This window comes from Polypterus senegalus, unplaced genomic scaffold (genome assembly GCF_016835505.1).
Source record: "Polypterus senegalus isolate Bchr_013 unplaced genomic scaffold, ASM1683550v1 scaffold_5889, whole genome shotgun sequence".
Taxonomy (NCBI): domain Eukaryota; kingdom Metazoa; phylum Chordata; class Cladistia; order Polypteriformes; family Polypteridae; genus Polypterus; species Polypterus senegalus.
The window spans coordinates 1,663-16,271 of record NW_024377127.1 but is presented as its reverse complement, the minus strand read 5'-3'; the positions used below and the strand labels follow the sequence as shown (position 1 = coordinate 16,271).

Sequence of the window (14,609 nt, the reverse complement as noted above, 5' to 3'; positions counted from 1 at the left end):
AGAACCCGAGTGAAGGTGCGAATTGCAGACAGGAATAAGGGTGACCGCTGTGTACAATTGCTTTACCGTCCGGGAGAGGTACTGGGATGTAACGATAAGAGCGCCTCTTGGAATGAGACGGAGTCTTAAGTAGACTTATAATTAGAAGGGAGAGGTGGAAATTTAATAAAAGGGAAAGTACCTCCCGGTCGGGGATTCACTAAAGAAAGAAATTGAAAAAACAGCGTGTGAATGAGGAGCCTCTGTTTGGAGGATTGTTTTCGAAAACATACCAAGGAAAAAAAAGCGCTCTCCAAGAACAGAAAACAGAAAACAGGGTTAGATTTAAAAAAAAAAAATTGTAAATTGTAATGAACAGAGCAGGGGCAGGTGGCCAGTAGAAGGCTCTGGTGATATGAGTGAAATACAGGAAGTTAGGTAGATTGTACATAGAAAAGCACGAGGGTGCTGTGGTAGAAAATGGAAATGTTTAATAGATGGGAATTGATAATTAAAGATAGAGCCCTGAAAGCGATGCAGAAGTGCAATGAGGGACTGCAAAGCCAAATTAAACTTATTGCAGAAAAGAAAAGTTGTTCTTGATAATGCAAGAACTGTCCCAAAAGTCGGATGAAAGAAGGAAGAATAAATAAATAAAAATATATAAAAAGAAGAAGATTATACCTTGATTTAGTGACAGCATGCGTTTAAACTCCCTTTGAGGACAAAAGTCCATCACCACCCCTTGGGGCAGCTGGAGGAATTAATGGGGGAGAGGAAGAAGATGGTCCCATGATTTTAAAATGAACAGTTTCAGCCAGAGAGGGATGAAGAAGCGGGAAAGGGATGCCTAATATGACCCGATTCTGACCCCAGGGTCAAAAACATGAATATGAAAGGATGGAATTTCAAGCACCATTAATACAAGTGCCCTTTCCGCAATATAATGTACAACAGCCTGACTCAGATTAAAACTGTCCCACCTTCATGGTGCAAAGAAACTGGGACCTGCAAGAATTAAAAGAGGTGGTGCAGGAATTGCTGAAACAATTAGATGACATATATAAGCCAAATACTGCAGAATGGATTCAGGTCCTTAGAAGGAAAGCTCATCAGGCTGAAATGATGTGAGAGTGCAATGGACAGAGACTCTGGGACGCACAGGGGTTGATAGTGGCCAGTTCAGTGTTCAGTGGACAGTTACGAGCACAAATAAAAGCAAAATATATTAGCCCTCTAATGCCCAGTGAACTTTGACAAGACTTGATGGTCCGCCTGTGCCTTTGCATTTCAGTTACAAATAAGGAGTGAAGGTTGCATCAGAACAGCACACGCCTTGCACTGACCACCACCATTACATGCTTGTATGCTGCCTTGATTGTTCATGTTTGTCAAAACAGCAAAAATCTCTGCTGTCCTGGGTTCCTCGTTGATTACAGTATTCAAAATCATTTTACTGTATTGCATGATTTTTGGACTGTATTATGATGAAGTCTGACTCTTGGACTTTTCAGCTGCTGTTTTCAGAAAAAGAGACTATTTGCCTAACGAACTGTTATATCTCAGCAAAACTGGCTGGAGCAGTATTTCTCTTTTTACAACAATTGCTTTTCTTCTGGAGTGGTTTTACCACATATCCTCATTGCTAAATCCTCTCGTTTTCAGTGGCATAATGTGAGACAATTGGTAATAGCATGTCCAGAAGGGGAGGATTGGGAGTATGTGGGACCTAACATTTAGTTCACCTAGATAGATCTGTTAAGAAAATAGCAGTAGAACTAGTTGTACCTGTAACCCAGTCCGTTCTGTCATTTATCTTTCACTTCTCCACCTAAACCCATGCTGTTTACCCTTAAAATTTTTAGTTAGATTTGCTCCACTCATCTCTCTGGGTACAAGGGAAATAATATTTTGTCTGAATAGCTCATGCTGAACCCTTGGTCATTTTCCCAAAGTCATCCTTCCGTTTACATTGTGCACAATATCTTATTTCGTTTGAGGCTGGGACTGGTATTACAATTGTTTATGCTGATTTAGTTAAGCGGGTGCTATTATTCTGATCCAATACTTTCCTATTCTTCCAGTTAGAAAGCATATGATTCATGACGATTCATTCAGGACCTCCATGGAGTCAATGCTGCTATACACCCTAGGACTCCTATAGTCTCAAACCTTCCACTATTCTCTGTACTGTCCCGCCACTGCTATGTGGTTTTCTGTTACTGATCTTGTGAATGCTTTCTTTTCAATTACTGTACACCCTGAGTCTCAGTTCTGGTTCGCATTCACTTTTAAAGGGAAGTGTTGGACCTGAACTGTGATGCCGAGGGATATACAGAGGCTCTGTGTGCGTGCATGTGAGTGTGTGTGCATGTTCGTGTTGTGTGGACAAGAACTAGAAAAGATAAAAAGTTGAAAGGTTATTGGCCAAAGGGGGGTGGTGTCTGGTGTAATATGTAGATGAGTTGCTTTTATGTTCTGAGGCTCAGGAATAATGCGAAGAAGACACAAAGGCTTTGTTGGTCTTCCTAGCGGAAATCGGGCACAAAGTGTTCCGGAAAAAGTTGCAACGGGTTGAAAGAAAAATGAAATACCTGAGTCATGATTTGACTTCAGGGGAATGTGCACAGTCTGCAAGACGGCAAGTTATGTCTGTTCTTGGAATGTTATGATATTGATATTGCCGGCAATGGGTTAAAAAAGATTTTTTTTGCTGAAAAGCACAGCCACTCCAAGAATTAGCGACCTCTTCTAATTTGGTTTTGACTGATAAAATTTCATGGACGGAGCAGGCTGAGAAGGCTTTAACTGATATAAACTAAATTTTATGTCTGCGCCTGCGTTAAGAGTTCCGGACTACGGTAGTCTCGTCTTTCACTCTGTTTGTGGACGAGAAAGGGGGGTGTATGACTGCAGTATTAACTCAACAACAAGGAAATAGACAATGACCGGTCACATACTATTCTAAAAAAAATTAATAAATAAAACTGGATCCAGTGGCCGCTACAATCCCGGCCTGTTTGAAAGCAGCTGATGCAATAACAGAGGCCATATTAGCATGCTCAGATGTTGTTCTCATGAGTTTATTAACTGTTAAGGTACCACATGCTGTACATTCCATCTTAGTACAGACAAAAACATCTCATTTGACAGGTGCGCTTATGTAGTGACGTGTCAAGCTCACACAGGGAAGACGAATCCAGTAAGTGAGGGAAATGCGCAAGCAGACGTGGGCAAAGAAAGCCGCCCAGGATCCTACTTCACCACTAACTTCTTTATTTCTATTACAGAAGGAGGAACAAGAGTCACACAAGGATGCAGTACTATCTCTATGAACTGTAGCAACGGAAAAGGAGATAAAGACGTTGCAGAAAGAGGGATCAGATAAAGCTCTGAAAGGAATTTAGATCCATCCATTAACTAAACATCCTTTTTCCCAAAAGCTTTCTTTCTAGGAATTGCAAAGGCTGCGCATGGTTTGGCCCACCCTTCCAGAAGATGCAATGATGGCACAGGTGCAACAATACTGTCACGCCCGGGGTTTTTCTAACTTTGCTGATCAGTTCTGTAAGAGGTCTACATTATGGCGAAGATTTAATGTAGGAAAAGGCTTGCAGGTCTGCGTAGTGCCTTACAGATAGAGTGCATGAACAAGTGAGGGAAACATGGTGAACTACCTCACTACTGTAAGGGCAATACACTATTAAAATGTGCTCTGTACCCTGTCAAATGTCACTATTGAAAGATGCTCAACTATAAATCCGGCTACCCTACTTCCCACTGAGGGAGAGGGGAACCACATAACTGCCAGGATGAGATAACAAAGGTCCTGAAACCTAGTCCGGACCTCCAGGAAACTCTACTAGAAACAGGAGAAATTCTTTATGAGGATGGCTGTTCCTTGGGATTGGACGACAGAACACTCTCCACCAGTTACAGTGGTCAAGGAAGACCACTTACTTGAAGCAAACCGAATTTCTTCTAGTTTAAGTGCACAAGCAGCTGAGCTAATAGCTCTCACTCGAGCTTGCCAGTTGTCTGAAAGGAAGGTCATAACCATTTACACAGATTCCAGATCTGCCTTTGGAGTCTTCCATGATCATGGGGCATTATGGAAATTAAGGGGATTCAAAACCAGTACTGGTAAGCCCATACAACACCAGAAATTAGTGGAATCCCTTCTCAAGCTATAACAGAACCATCAAAACTGGCAATACTTAAATGCCAAGCCCATTACTGGGAAACAAAACCCAGTCAGCCAAGGAAATGAACTGGCTGACCATTTTGCTAAACAGGCCGCCTGTAATAACACACCAGTCTCTTTATTCCAACAGAAGATGACAAAGACCCTGATAATCAAATTATTTCTTTACAGAGAGCTACCACTGATCGAGAAAGGATAAAGTGGTCCCAAGAAGGATCCCTCTCTGCTGGGGTCTGGACCCATAAGCAAACTAACAAACCTTTCCTCCCAAAGGCTTCTTTTCCAGGAATGGCAAATTCTCACACGGCCTGGATCATGCAGGAAAAGACACTATGACTCAGGATGTCGAGCGCATTGGGAAACCACAGGTTCTCTACATATGCTGAACAATTCTGCTGACGATGCGCACTATGCCAAAGGTTTAATGTAGGTAAAGGTACTCAGGTAAGCCCCATCGTCACTCCTAACCCAATGGGTCCCTTTGAACACCTCCAAATGGATTTCATTGAATTAACACCATCTAAAGGCTACCGTTATTGCTTGGTAATTGTCGATGTGTTCTCCCGATAAGTGGAAGTTTTCTCTAAACATGCAGATGCAAAAACTGTGGCTAAAGCTTTAATAAAAGAAATCATTCCAAGATGGGGAATATCACAGAAACTGCATACCGATAACGGAACCCACTTTGTGAATTCTGTAATAAATGAGCTGACTACTTGGCTCAGATAAATGTGCATCATTACTGCAAATACCATCCTCAAAGTGGAGGTATTGTAGAAAGGTGCAATGGTACCCTAAAATCAAAATTGGCAAAAATCTGTGAACAGACAAACTTAACCTGGCCAGATGCTATATCCCTGGCCTTGATGGGGTTGAGAGGAAGAACACATCGGCAGTTGGGACTATCACCATTTGAAATTTTAACTGGACGCCCCATGCACGTTGGCATGGTTATCGGAAATGTTACTCTGCATACTGTGGACAATGATCTTCTCTCTAGTCTTGCAGGTCTCCGAGCTTCCCTGAAGGAAGTCCATGAACAAGTTAACAAGGCTTGGTGGACCAGTCCCCCACCAATGGAGTTCCAGATCCCCCTTGGAACCTGGATACTGGTCAGAGACACCAAGGAAACATTGGCATCAACCTCGTTGGAGGGACCATTCCAGGTGCTGTTATCTGCACCTCATGCTGTTAAAGTCGAAGGACTTCCTGCCTGGATCCACGTCTCACATTGCAAAGAATGGCATTCTTAGTTCTATTATTAATAACTTTTCTGTCCCCTTGAACATGCGACAACGAACTTATGGGGACCTTCCCACACTAACTTTCCAAGTAGGAAGACTACCTAACTCCAGGTTGCCTTTTGTACTGTTGCTCCTTGTGGAACCGGCAGCCATGAACAATGGACTAGGGCTGAAAAATATGTGTACCTATGACTGGGGTTATCAGCCCTGGAAGGCTCAGCAACATGATCTCAAGGTTTGTGGTTGCTGCCTCATCCCTGTATTCATGGCCTCCTTCAGAGGCTTATTGACACCTCTCTCACAAAAGCCTATTTTCTTCATGCTGACAATTCCCAAAACCCTGATTACAACCCTTTGCTTCCAGAACTTTCTCCCTCTTCTGAATATGATGATATTGTTCCAGATGATTGGGTCTGATCATTCTCATGTGCACATTTTATGTGCAAAGGGGGGAACTGAGGAAGAGAAAACATTATTATTTAACTCACAGATATCAAGGACTGTGTTTTGAGTTGATCATGCTGCAGAGAGCTATATGATTTGTTCTTGATTTATGCAGAAAAGGAGTTGGGCTGTGTGCACAGCATTAAGAGACTAACTTTCATTTATCATTTATAGGAAAGGCTGACCTCTGATACTATCAGAAGACCCTGTGAAGAATGTAAGATCTTTATGGACTATAAGAAAGTTTAAATTGATTCTAAGTGTGTATAATTTGAAGGGTGTATTCCTTAGGAATGCAAATGGCTGTTTGTTTCAGGTTTAAGAACATTCCAGTATATCATAAATTAAGATTTAACCTAAGCTATGTATAACCTCAGAATGAACTGCTAGGGTTTTTTTTTCTTTTCTAGGATATAAAAGAGAGAACAGGTTTACTTTAGATATTCTGCCAAAATCCAAATCAGTTGACTGAGTTGGAAAGAGGCAGTCTCACATTGTCTCTACTCACCAAGAATTAAGAATAAAGAAATTTTTTTTACTTTAATTGGGTTTAAGTTCTTCCGTTGTTTTCAACTTCAGCGCTCACACCTCTTACATTACACTCCAAATCGTAACCTTCGATCTTCAAATGAGTGTCTGCTTATAATTCCAGTAGCTAAACTCAAAAGAAGTGGTGAGGCAGCCTTCTGCTGTTATGCACCTGAAATCAGGAATAGCTTACTGATAGAAATTCACCAGGCTAATAAGGTGGAGCATTTTAAAAAACTGATAAAAAACATTATTTTAATATGGCTTTCTTATAGCTTCATTTTAGTGTAACCCTGATATTCTGTACTTACTTATGCCCTCCACCCCTTCCGGGGTATGGGCCACCAAAGGTAGATCTCCAGAGATTTCTGTCCTGGGCCATTCTTTCTAGTTGACTCCAGGTGTAGCCCATCCTTGTGATGTCTGCCTCGAGGTTGCCAGGTGTTTTTTGGACGGCCTCTTTTCCGCTTTCCTTGGGGTTCCATCTGAGAGCCTGTCTGGTGATGCTAGTTTGCGGTTTACGTAGTGTTTGCCTTATCCATCCCCATCTTCTCTTCCAGATTTCTGCTTCTACTGAAGGTTGGCAGGTCCTTCCCCATAGGTTGGTGTTACTGATGGTGTCTGGCTAGCGATTATGGAGGATCTTTCTGAGACAGGTGTTAATGAATGTCTGGATTCTTCGGGTGGTGGTTTTGGTTGTCCTCCAGGTTTCGGCCCTGTACAACAGTACTGATTTCACATTGGTGTTGAACAGACATATCTTGGTGGTCAAGGTCAGTTCTCTGGAATCCCAGATGTTCTTGAGCTGGATGAAGGCGGCTCTTGCTTTGCCGATCCTTGCCTTGACATCTGTATCTGTTCCACCCTGCTGGTCGATGAATCTGCCAAGGTAGGTGAAGGACTGTATCTCCTCCAGGGAACTTCCATTCAGTGTGACTGGGTTGTTGCTGTTGGAATTGGTCTTAAGAATCTTGGTCTTCTCCGTGTGGATGTTGAGTCCAACCTGTGATGATGTGGCTGCCAATACTCTGGTCTTTTCTTGCATCTGCTGCTGACTGTGGGAGAGAAGTGCAAGATCATTGGCAAACTCTTAAGTCTTCCAATTGGCTCTACAAGGTCCACTGGATTCCATTCCTGCGTTCACTGGTGGATGTCTTCATGATCCAGCCGATAGCGATGAGGAAGAGGAACAGGGATAACAAGCATCCCTGTCGGACTCCCGTCTTCACTTGGAAGCTGTTGGTAAGCTGCCCTCCGTGGATCACTCTGCAGGTTATTCCCTCGTATGAGCTCTTGATTAGGTTGACCACCTTGGCTGGGATGCCGTAGTGCCAGAGGAGCTTTCACAGGGACCCTCGATCCAGACTATCAAACGCGTTCTCATAGTCGACAAAGTTGATGTATAATGGTGTGTTCCACTCTAAGGACTGCTCGACTATGATACACAGCATTGCAATCTGGTCCGTGCATGATCGATTCTGCGGAAGCCTGCTTGCTCGTCTTGTAGTTGTGGTTTGACGATGTCCTTCATCTGTTCTAGGAGGATCTGGTTGAAGACCTTGCCTGGCACTGACAGAAGTTTGATGCCTCTGTAGTTGTTACAGTTACTGAGGTCCCCTTTTTTTGGAAGCTTGACTAGGTAACCCTCCTTTCAGTCAGTCGGTATCTCTTCCTCTTCCCAGATCTTCTCAAAAAGGGGGTACAGCATCTCCACCGATGCTTCCAGGTCTACTTTCTGGGCTTCTGCCAGCTGCTTTCCTGTTCTTCATCAGGGTGATGGCCTTCCTGATCTCTTCTCTGGTTGGCTTACCGCAATTGATGGGAAGATCTTCGTTGGCTGGGTTGATGTCTGGAGGGTTTGGTGGTACTAGTCTGTTCAAAAGCTCCTCAAAATGTTCAGACCATCTATTCATCTGCTGCTCTAGTCCTATGATGGCCTTTCCCTCCTTGTCTTTGACGGGTCGCTCAGGCCTGTTGTACTTTCCAGATAGTTTCTTAGTTGTGCCATACAGCTGCTTCATGTTGCCGTTGTACACTGCCTGTTCTGCTTCAGCTGCTAGTCTGTCTATTTAGTCTTTCTTGTCCTTCCTAATGCTCTTCTTCACTGCTCTATGGGCTTCTGCATATTCCTCTTGGGCCTTAGCTTTTGATGCCCTAGTCCTGCTGTTGTTGACTGCCACTTTCTTCTGTTTCCTCTCTTCTATCTTTCCCAAGGCCACAGTCAGAGTGATCCACTCTTTGTGATGATGTTTCTTCATTCTGACCACTTCTTGATAGGCTGTTCTCAGTGTCTCTTTTACTGCCTGCCAACTGATCTGTACACTACTTCCTTCCTCTTCCTGGTGCAGTTCTTGTAGCACCTTAAACTTGTTCTTCAACTGTAGTCCAAACTCTTCCCTGACGCTGGAGATCTTTAGACGGCTGACATCATACTTCACTCTACACTGTGTTGTTTCCTTCCAGTTCCTCTTCAACTTCAGCTGCATGCTGGCTACTAATAAGTGGTGGTTGGAAGCCACATCTGCTCCTCTTCTAACTCTAACATCCTGAAGGGATCTTCTAAACTTCTTGCTAATGCAGATGTGGTCAATCTGGTTCTCTGTCAAGTTGTCCGGTGATACCCAGGTACTTTTGTGGATCCGCTTGTGAGGAAAGATGGATGACCAGGTTATTGAGCGCACACAGTTCCATAAATCTCGCTCCATTATCGTTTATTACTCCCAGCCCATGGATCCCAATGACTTGTTCATATCCGGTGTTATCAGGTCCAATCTTGGCGTTGAAGTCTCCCATAAGGATGATGATGTCTCTGGCTCAAATGTCTCTACGATTTTCTGCAGTCTGTTGTAGAACTGGTTGGAGCGTAACTCTGGATGACATCGAGTTTTATCTTCTTGTGTTTAGTTCTGAAGGATGCTGTGATAATTCTGGGAAGTGCACCTCCCATCCAATCAGTGCCCTCTGTGCTTGTTTGGACAACATGAAGCCTACTCCCTGCGTATGGGGTGCATTACTCTCTTCATGCCCGGAGTGCAGCAACAGCTCTCCTGTTGTTAGTTTTCTCTGTCCGACTTGTGTCCATCTGGTTTAACTGATGCCTAGCATGATCAGGTTGTTCTTTTTCATCTCGGCAGCTACCTGTGCCATCTTGCCTGTCTCATACATGGTCCTGATATTCCATGCCGATAAGGGTTCTCCTGGTTGAAAGAAGGGTAGTCGGCTCGGTGGTTTCCTTTCGGTTTTCATCATCTAGCGTCATGCGTCTCTGAGATGTCGGAGATCCTTCATCTTCCAGGAAGTTAGTCTCTGTTTCTCTTTTTGGCATTTCTATAGATTTGGGGTTTTATGGGGTGGGGTTGCTAGCCCAACGCCCAACCCTCCTCCTTTTTCATCCGGGCTTGGGACCAGCAATAGCGGAGTTTGATATTCTGTATATGCATTTAATTATCATTTTTATCATGGCTCCACAATCCAGTCTATCCCCTGATGTTCTTTTTTATAGTTTTCTGTGATGGCGATCTGCGCCACCACCACCTGATCAAGGCACCTTGCAGTCACCACATTATTGGATTGAAAGCCAAATTTCCACATGGCCATCATCATCTAATTCTTCCATGTGAAGCCTGTAAACCATGAGGACTGATTTAGATCATTTATGTTAGGAAGAATGACCAATGGGGGCTGGGCGGTCCCGAGGCCTCTGAAACCCTGCAGATTTTGTTTTTTTCTCTAGCCCTCTGGAGATTTTTTTGTTTTTTCTGTCATCCTGGCCACCAGACCTTACTTTATTCTTGGTTACTTATTTTTGCCTAATCTTATTTTTATAGTTTTCTTTTTTCTTTCTTCATCTAGTAAAGCACTTTGAGCTACATCATTTGTATGAAAACATGCTATATAAATAATTGTTGTTGTTGTTAACAAACAATCTTCTCCTTAAAAATAGAGGCCATTTCTTGGGCAGAGGGCAACTTCATCAAGGGAACAAAGCGTGCATATTTTGTAAATGATCCACTATTACTAGAATAATTGTGTACCCTTTTGAAGATGTGAGGTCAGTGATAAGGTCCATTGAAACTGCTGCCCTATTGTGATTTGCTATAGGTATAGCCTAAGAGGAAATCCCTGAGAGGGTTTTCCTCAACTACAAATTCCACAGGCAGCCACATAATTCTAAATTTCCTTGTATGTATCCTCCTCCCCCACAAAACAAAACAAAAAAAAAACAAACATATTTTCTAGGTCTGAGACACTCCTGAATGACCAAAAAATACAGGACTATGTGTAACCTCTAAAACTTCCCTCCTCAACTCTGGTGCAACATAATATTTCCCATTTGGAACTTTCCCTGAGTCGAGAATTATTTTAGTAGTTTTGTAATTTTAGTAATTCATCTGAGGATGTAGTGACTATTGCTCCTAAGAATTTGTCAGCAGGGATAATTGGTTCAGGGTCCAAACAAATTTCATCAGAGCTATAAAGTCAAGAAAGGGCACCAGCCTTAACATTTGTAGAAGCTAGTAAAGCAGAATGACTGAAGAACAGAACCCATGAAACCTGATGCACATTTTGTCATTTTGCATTTTTTAAGTATGTATAATTCTTCTGATCTATGAACATCATAAAAGGATATTTAGCTTGCTCTAGCCGATGTCTCCATTCTTCAAGGGCTAATTTAATTGCCAATGATTCTTTATTACCAGCATCCAAGTTCTGTTCTGCTGTGGTTAATTTATTAGAAAAAAAGACACAAGCGTGAATTAAACCTGCATCAGCAAATCCCTGAGACAAAATTGGTGCTGATGCTAGATGCATAAATTTCCATAGAATCAGATTTAGAATGTAACAACACAGGGGCAGTAGTAAACAGAAATTTTAATTTTTCTAAGGCTTTTTAAACTTCAGAGGTCCAAAAACTATTTACTACTCTTTTTAGTCAAAGAAGTGATGAGTGAAATCACTGAACTAAATGTTTTAATTAATTGTTGATAATAATTAGCAAAACCAAAGAAACAATGTACTTGCTTAATGCTGTTAAGGAAATTCCAGACTATAATAGCCTGAACCTTTGATTCATTGCCAAATGCTTTCTTATAATTTCATATCCTAAAAATAAAACTTATGTCAGTGAAAGTCACATTTCTGATGCAGTTCTGCAAACATCTGATAACTTTTTTAACATGTACAATATGAATTTCAAGATTTTTGAGTAAATTGAGAATATTGCCAAAGTATAGAAGAAGGTTTCTTTAACTTTTTTTACACAACAAAATCTTACCCTTCTGTGTGTTCATGACATCGCTGCCAACATTATTGTAGCATGGGGTGGGGTTCCCCTTGTAGATAGTTATAGAGGGGCAATATCACTTGCTCAAACAACCCATTGCGTAAATGCTTCACAAACCATACACCAGGGCATTGGTGACTCACAACCCTAAGAGACCCTACGAGACCCAACAACAGCAATCCACAACCCATAGGTTAACAAACTGTGAAATAGAAGAAAATACACTCCTAGTATATCACAAAAATATAATCTGCAAATAATTGAGAAGCTGTAGATCTGTTAGCCAGTCTATAGGGCATTACCTTACATTCATACAGTAGCAGTAACAAATATGGTCTTTCACTTCTCTAAAAAGAATTAAAGTATATGCATTACGTAAATCCAATGGTACAGCCAGTGAGTTGATTTAATAATGTAGAGATGAGAGGAACTGGGTAGTTATTTTTCACTGTTAAACAATTTAATTTGTTATTATAAATATAAAATAAAACAGCAAATCAAATTTTTGGAAACTTTTATAAGTAAGTTCTGCAGATTTTCATGTATATATTGATCCATAGCTTCAGTCTCTGGTTTAGACAGAACATATATCTTCCCCTTGGAAATGGTGCATCTAGTAATACAATTCAATGGAGCAATCATGTATCCTGTGTGGGTATAATTCATTCTAAAGATTTATTTTGTATTAAATTCATTCTTGTATTCATAATATTTCTTAGGTAAAACTGTAACAGTATTTCAGCAAAAGGTTTGCAGTGAAACAATGTTTAATTACTTTTTCTTGCAAATGAAACTCCATTGACAGGGGTTATATTTCTTTAACCACTGCATATCAGGTGTAAAATGTGAGGTGGGAGATTGCATGATAAAGACTGTTTTTGAATCATGTTGAAAAGCATGACTTATAGCACTGCATAATATTGTGCTTGAAAGATTAAAATTACAAACATAGAATTTCTGACATCAATGAATATTAACAGCAGGATAATAACGAGCTCTACATTCTACAAAAAAGTTGTAGTCCTGCAAAGCAATGAGTACTTAATTTGATTGGGGTTTTAAAGAAAATTCCAAACTTTTTGCATGTTTTCATCAGATGCAGTCTTTCTAATTTGTTCTTTGCTTTGAGTACCAATTGCTGATTGTCATCCTTGTAAAAGCCATGAATCCCCAGGATCGCGTCTGAGTGGAGAGCCAAACAATTGGATGAAGAGAAGTGGAGACGGTGCTTGTCAGTAACAAGGCTCTCATTGGAGTAACAATTAGATTTTAATTTGTGAAAACTCAGCCTTCTCTCATTTGATGAAACTGCACTCAGCACACAATTGATTATAGAATCATTTAATATGTAGTCGATGTCATGGCCAGCTGTCCCAGAGCCGAGGTACTATCACAAAAAAATCCCTGTATAATAGACATACTACCCCCACTACTAGACACACAACAATGTACTGCATTGTGGATTCAATGTTGCTAGGATATGCAGAATGTTTACATTTTAGTCTATACTACTGTAGGAAACTATGTAGGAATTTCTGAAGGCTCGCTGGATGTGGTTTTCTTACTTTTTCTCAGTTTCTGATGGGACTATGGGCTGGGCCAGTGGGACACTTGGAGGTTGTTTCTGGGCTGCCATTTGAATAGGCCAAGTATAGAGTAAAATAAATGTTGCAAAATACAGGGAAATCTGGAGAAAACCTGATGTAGTTTGCAAGAAACCTGCACCTTGAGAAAATATTTCTTATCTAGCAAGACAACAACCCTAAGCACATAGCCAAAGCTACACAGGAATGGTTTAAAAATGACAATGTTAATATCCTGGAGTAGCAGAATCAGAGCCCAGGTCTCAATCCAATTGAAAAATTTTGGATAGACTTGAAAAAAGGATGTTTACTCCTGATGTCCATACAATCTGACATAGAATGAGCAATTTTTCAAAGAATGGGGAAAAAATGTATTGTCACTTTGTAGAGATCTCTTTTAACTTTTACATTAAAGAGTATTTTTCTGTTGATGAATGTCAAAAAAGCCAGATGAAATCTATTGCGATTCAGCGTTGAATAATTAATCAAATAATAACTTGTGAAGGTTTCCAAGAAGGGTGAATACTTTCTATAAGCACTATATGTTAGTATTTGCTTTATGACTACTTACCGTAAATTAACAGTACTTTCCCAGATGTTAGAGATGGTAACATTCAACCTTCTGTATTTGCTTTGAATAGCAACTTGATTTTCTTGGAAGAAAATCTGTGTGATTCATAAGGATGGATTTTGACTAGTTGCACTGCCAAGGATTTCAGTTTTGGATAGACTCAAAAATCTCCTTGATGGACATATTTTGTGTTAAAAACGATTTGTATATTTACAGTCACCGTAATGTCACACAATGCTGGAAAGTAGATCAGGTCACAAAGTGTAAATTACTTTTTTTCCTGAAGGATCTGGGAAGTGTTCTGCAAGCATTTTCAGACATTCCATAGACAAAAACTTTGTCTCAGATTCACTACAGTCATTAGTCATTTTTATTGCTTTTAAAACATTTTCATTTACACGAATCAAGTAAATTACCTCCAAACATGCTGCCAAACAAACCTTACATGTGCTACTATTTAAAATTGGTTAAGCTATAAAAAAACATCTGCTGTTCACTGGTGCCAGGCGCTATAAAGATGTTCTGTCCACCACCTCCATGTGTATATGTTCTTCCTGCCTGTAACATTAGCTCAAATCTCAAAGTCAGACCACCATGACACACAGTGGTGAATTACCGCTGTACTAATCTCTGGTTAAAATGGAATTTTAAATTAAAAAAACAAATCTGTACTAAGATGTAGTCTCTTAAGAACAATAAAATGGAGGAGAAAGACAATTCTAATCTTAAATCACATCCTCATACAGGACATCAGGTAATCTAAAGGGCTGAA

The 14,609-nt window shown here is 40.8% G+C and overlaps 1 pseudogene; it reads right to left on the bottom strand.

Annotated features, from left to right (window-relative positions):
- Nucleotides 1-6,706: 6,706 nt before the first annotated feature.
- On the bottom strand, nt 6,707-9,648 carry LOC120519249 (annotated as a pseudogene).
- Between the last annotated feature and the right edge of the window lie 4,961 nt (nt 9,649-14,609).